Raw genomic sequence first — 5,000 nt, 5'->3', positions numbered from 1 at the left:
CCGGCCGGAAAACGGGTCATCGATGCCGGCAATACTTCGGGCCATGAGGCCCCCCACCTTAGTCCGAGTTTAGCAACAGCCCACATATCCCCCGCGGCAGGCCTATGGGCGCCAGGCCAGCGCGCCCCATGGCCAGTCAGGGGGCACCCCCCTAAAGAGCAATAAGTGTCATTGAAGCTCTGGCAGGGGGAGACACTACTAGGTCCCAGCTGTCACCCCCCCTCTAAAAAATTCATTTCTTGGTATTTTGAGCTGAAATTTTGCACAGAGGTTGGCAAAAATCCAATCCAACTTTATTAATTTTTCCAGAATTTTTCGAGGTCGGGAAGTATTTTTTTTTATTTTCCTACCATTAAAAATCGAGGAAATCGGAAAAAATAGGAACCGGCCCGGAATGACCCCAAATTCAGTGGGCAGCCTCATAAAAATATGGCTGATTTTACTGGATTGATTTCATGTGGAAAGCACGACGTTTTGTTGTAGGAATGCGGGAACCCCGGCGGCTCGCCTGCCGCGGCCAGCGACGTCGGGCTGGCCCCTGCAGCGCCTAGCCTCTCCCACGCGGGGGGCAGGCCAGAACGCGGGGGGCCAGGGCCCGAAGGCAGCCCCCCCGCGGGCGAGAGAGCAAGCCAGCAGGGGCTGTCGCCTGCCGCGGCCAGCGACGTCGGGCTGGCCCCTGCAGCGCCTAGCCTCTCCCACGCGGGGGGCAGGCCAGAACGCGGGGGGCCAGGGCCCGAAGGCAGCCCCCCCGCGGGCGAGAGAGCAAGCCAGCAGGGGCTGTCGCCTGCCGCGGCCAGCGACGTCGGGCTGGCCCCTGCAGCGCCTAGCCTCTCCCACGCGGGGGGCAGGCCAGAACGCGGGGGGCCAGGGCCCGAAGGCAGCCCCCCCGCGGGCGAGAGAGCAAGCCAGCAGGGGCTGTCGCCTGCCGCGGCCAGCGACGTCGGGCTGGCCCCTGCAGCGCCTAGCCTCTCCCCCGCAGGGGGCAGGCCAGAACGCGGGGGGCCAGGGCCCGAAGGCAGCCCCCCCGCGGGCGAGAGAGCAAGCCAGCAGGGGCTGTCCGCGCGTCGCGCGGCGCGGCATGGCTGCGGGGGCCGCGCGCGCGCGCCCAAGCGCCCAAGGGCCCCCAAGGGCCCCAGGCCCTCAGGCCCCAGCGCCCCAGCGCCCAGCGCGGGCGGGCGCGCGCGCGCGTGTGGTCTTTGAGGGGCGCCGGCCTGGTGGCTCCCTAAAGAGCAATAAGTGTCATTGCAGCTCTGGCAGGGGGAGACACTACTAGGTCCCAGCTGTCACCCCCCCTCTAAAAAATTCATTTCTTGGTATTTTGAGCTGAAATTTTGCAGAGAGGTTGGCAAAAATCCAATCCACCTTCATTAATTTTCCCAGAATTTTTCGAGGTCGGGAAGTATTTGTTTTAATTTTCCTACCATTAGAAATCGAGTAAATCCGCAAAACTAGGAACCGGCCCGGAATGACCCCAAATTCAGTGGGCAGCCTCATAAAAATATGGCTGATTTTACTGGATTGGTTTCATGTGGAAAGCACGACGTTTTCTTGTAGGAATGCGGGAACCCCGGCAGCTCGCCTGCCGCGGCCAGCGACGTCGGGGACGCTGGCCTGCGCTGTCGAGCCCGCGAGGGCTGTCTCCGCGGCAGGCCCCCCCTGAACGGGGCACGACAGGCCACCGCGCTGGCTCGTCCAGCGTCGACAGTCCCTCGTCCAGGTTTCAGATCGCGCCAAGTCGAACCCATGACCTGCTCAAGCCATCGTGCGCTGCCGAATTCGCATCTGCGTGTAGGCTGCCATTCCACGCGGCAGCCCCTGTTTTCGTCAGCGTGCCCCCCTGACGAATTTTCCTGCCTGGCCCAGTCCAGCGTCCAGCCCCTGTTCGTCGAAAAATCTGCGCTGCTGATTTTCCACGACGAGCCTACTTTCGTCAGCGTGCCCCCCTGACGAATTTTCCTGCCTGGCCCGGCCAGTCCAGCCCCTGTTCGTCGAAAAATCTGCGCTGCCGATTTTCCACGCGGCAGCCCCTGTTTTCGTCAGCGTGCCCCCCTGACGAATTTTCCTGCCTGGCCCGGCCAGTCCAGCCCCTGTTCGTCGAAAAATCTGCGCTGCCGATTTTCCACGCGGCAGCCCCTCTTTTCGTCAGCGTGCCCCCCTGACGAATTTTCCTGCCTGGCCCGGCCGGTCCAGCATCCAGCCCCTGTTCGTCGAAAAATCTGCGCTGCCGATTTTCCACGCGGCAGCCCCTCTTTTCGTCAGCGTGCCCCCCTGACGAATTTTCCTGCCTGGCCCGGCCGGTCCAGCATCCAGCCCCTGTTCGTCGAAAAATCTGCGCTGCCGATTTTCCACGCGGCAGCCCCTGTTTTCCTCAGCGTGCCCCCCTGACGAATGTTCGTCGAAAAATCTGCGCTGCCGATTTTCCACGCGGCAGCCCCTGTTTTCCTCAGCGTGCCCCCCTGACGAATGTTCGTCGAAAAATCTGCGCTGCCGATTTTCCACGCGGCAGCCCCTCTTTTCGTCAGCGTGCCCCCCTGACGAATTTTCCTGCCTGGCCCGGCCGGTCCAGCATCCAGCCCCTGTTCGTCGAAAAATCTGCGCTGCCGATTTTCCACGCGGCAGCCCCTCTTTTCGTCAGCGTGCCCCCCTGACGAATGTTCGTCGAAAAATCTGCGCTGCCGATTTTCCACGCGGCAGCCCCTCTTTTCGTCAGCGTGCCCCCCTGACGAATTTTCCTGCCTGGCCCGGCCGGTCCAGCATCCAGCCCCTGTTCGTCGAAAAATCTGCGCTGCCGATTTTCACCGACGAGCCTACTTTCGTCAGCGTGTCCCCTTGACGAATTTCCCTGCCTGGCCTGGACAGTCCATCTTCCAGCCCATGTTCATCGAAAAATCTGCGCTGCCGATTTCCCCGACGAACCTGCAGCTGCACAAATCTGCGCTGCCGATTTCCCCCCCTGTCGGCATGGCTGCCGCTGCCCCGATGTCCAGACCAACAGTCTTTTTTGTCGACTTTGCCGATTTTGTCCGCGCTGCCGATTCCAACACTACCCCCTGCATCCAAACCAGCATTGTTTCGTCAGCTCTTCCCCTGACGATTTTAGCCCTGTAACAAACAGTAGGCCTCCAATCCCGCCAACGGGAGCCAAGTTGATAGGGAAGAGAATTGAATGACGCGCCTGGTCCTCGCACCCCGCCACCCGAGGGGCCTTTTTCCCGGCAGCCTCTGAAAAACTCTAGCTTTCACGGTCCTCGCCGCCCCTCACCACCATGGCAGGCCTCTAATCCCACCCATCAGCAGTTGTAGCCGATAGGGCAGTGATTTGAATGACGCGTCGCGGGCCGCCGGGTCATCTCACCCGGCCATTAATTGGAGCGTTTTTGGCTGGGCGAGGATGGGGGGATGGATCTCTTCTTCCGAAAAAGCAAACAGTACATCGGGAGTTATGTTGACGGGGCATGGAATTGAATGACCCGTCGCGGGCCGCCGGGTCATCTCACCCGGCCATCCCGGGGAGCGTTTTTCCCGGCAGCATCGGGGAAACTCTTGCTTTCACTGCCCGCTGCCCAAGTCCCCACTCGCATCGGCCCCCCGCGCCAACAAGCCAACGCTGCCGAATCGGCAGACACTGCTGCCGAGTCTGCCGACACTGCCCCGCGGGCTGCCACTGCCCCAGTGTCTAAACCAGCGGTCTTTCTCATCGAGCCTTGGACTATCCAGTCCGTCCTGACTCATCGCCAGCACCTGCTGCCGATTCTGCCGACTTTGCCGATTTTCTCGGCGCTGCCGATTCCAACACTGCGCCCACCGTGTCTGAACCAGCGCTGTTTCCTCAGCGTGTCCCCTCGACGAATTTTCCTGCCTGGCCTGGACAGTCCACCGTCCAGCCCGTGTTCGTCGAAAAATCTGCGCTGCCGATTCTGCCGACTTTGCCGATTTCGTCGGCGCTGCCGATTCCACCACTGCCCGCCGTGCCTGAACCAGCGCTGTTTCGTCAGCGTGTCCCCTCGACAAATTTTCCTGCCTGGCCTGGACAGTCCATCGTCCAGCCCATGTTCGTCGCAAAATCTGCGCTGCCGATTTTCCCCGACGAACCTGCAGCCGCACAAATCTGCGCTGCCGAATCTGCCGACACTGTCCCGCGGGCTGCCACTGCCCCAGTGTCTAAACCAGCAGTCTTTCTCGTCGAGCCTTGGACTATCCAGCCCGTCCAGACCCATCGCCAGCACCCGCTGCCGATTCTGCCGACTTTGCCGATTTCGTCGGCGCTGCCGATTCCAACACTGCCCGCCGTGCCTGAACCAGCGCTGTTTCGTCAGCGTGTCCCCTCGATGAATTTTCCTGCATGGCCCGGCCAGTCCAGCGTCCAGCCCATGTTCGTCGAAAAATCTGCGCTGCCGATTCTGCCGACTTTGCCGATTTCGTCGGCGCTGCCGATTCCAACACTGCCCCCCGTGCCTGAACCAGCGCTGTTTCGTCAGCGTGTCCCCTCGACAAATTTTCCTGCCTGGCCTGGACAGTCCATCGTCCAGCCCATGTTCGTCGAAAAATCTGCGCTGCCGATTTTCCCCGACGAACCTGCAGCCGCACAAATCTGCGCTGCCGAATCTGCCAACACTGTCCCGCGGGCTGCCACTGCCCCAGTGTCTCAACCTGCGGTCTTTCTCGTCGAGCCTTGGACTATCCAGCCCGTCCAGACCCATCGCCAGCACCCGCTGCCAATTCTGCCGACTTTGCCGGTTTCATCGGCGCTGCCGATTCCAACACTGCGCCCACCGTGTCTAAACCAGCGCTGTTTCTTCAGCGTGTCCCCTCGATGAATTTTCCTGCATGGCCCGGCCAGTCCAGCGTCCAGCCCATGTTCGTCGAAAAATCTGCGCTGCCGATTCCCCCCTGTTGGCATGGCTGCCGCTGCCCCCTTGTCTGGACCAACAGTCTTTTCCGTCAAGCCCTGGACCATAAATCGTGCAGACTCACAGTCAGCACCTGCTGCCGACTTTGCC

The sequence above is a fragment of the Populus nigra genome, chromosome 2 (assembly GCF_951802175.1).
Source record: "Populus nigra chromosome 2, ddPopNigr1.1, whole genome shotgun sequence".
NCBI classification, from domain to species: Eukaryota; Viridiplantae; Streptophyta; class Magnoliopsida; order Malpighiales; family Salicaceae; genus Populus; species Populus nigra.
The sequence above is the reverse complement of the archived record's forward strand: the minus strand, read 5'-3'. Positions refer to the sequence as shown.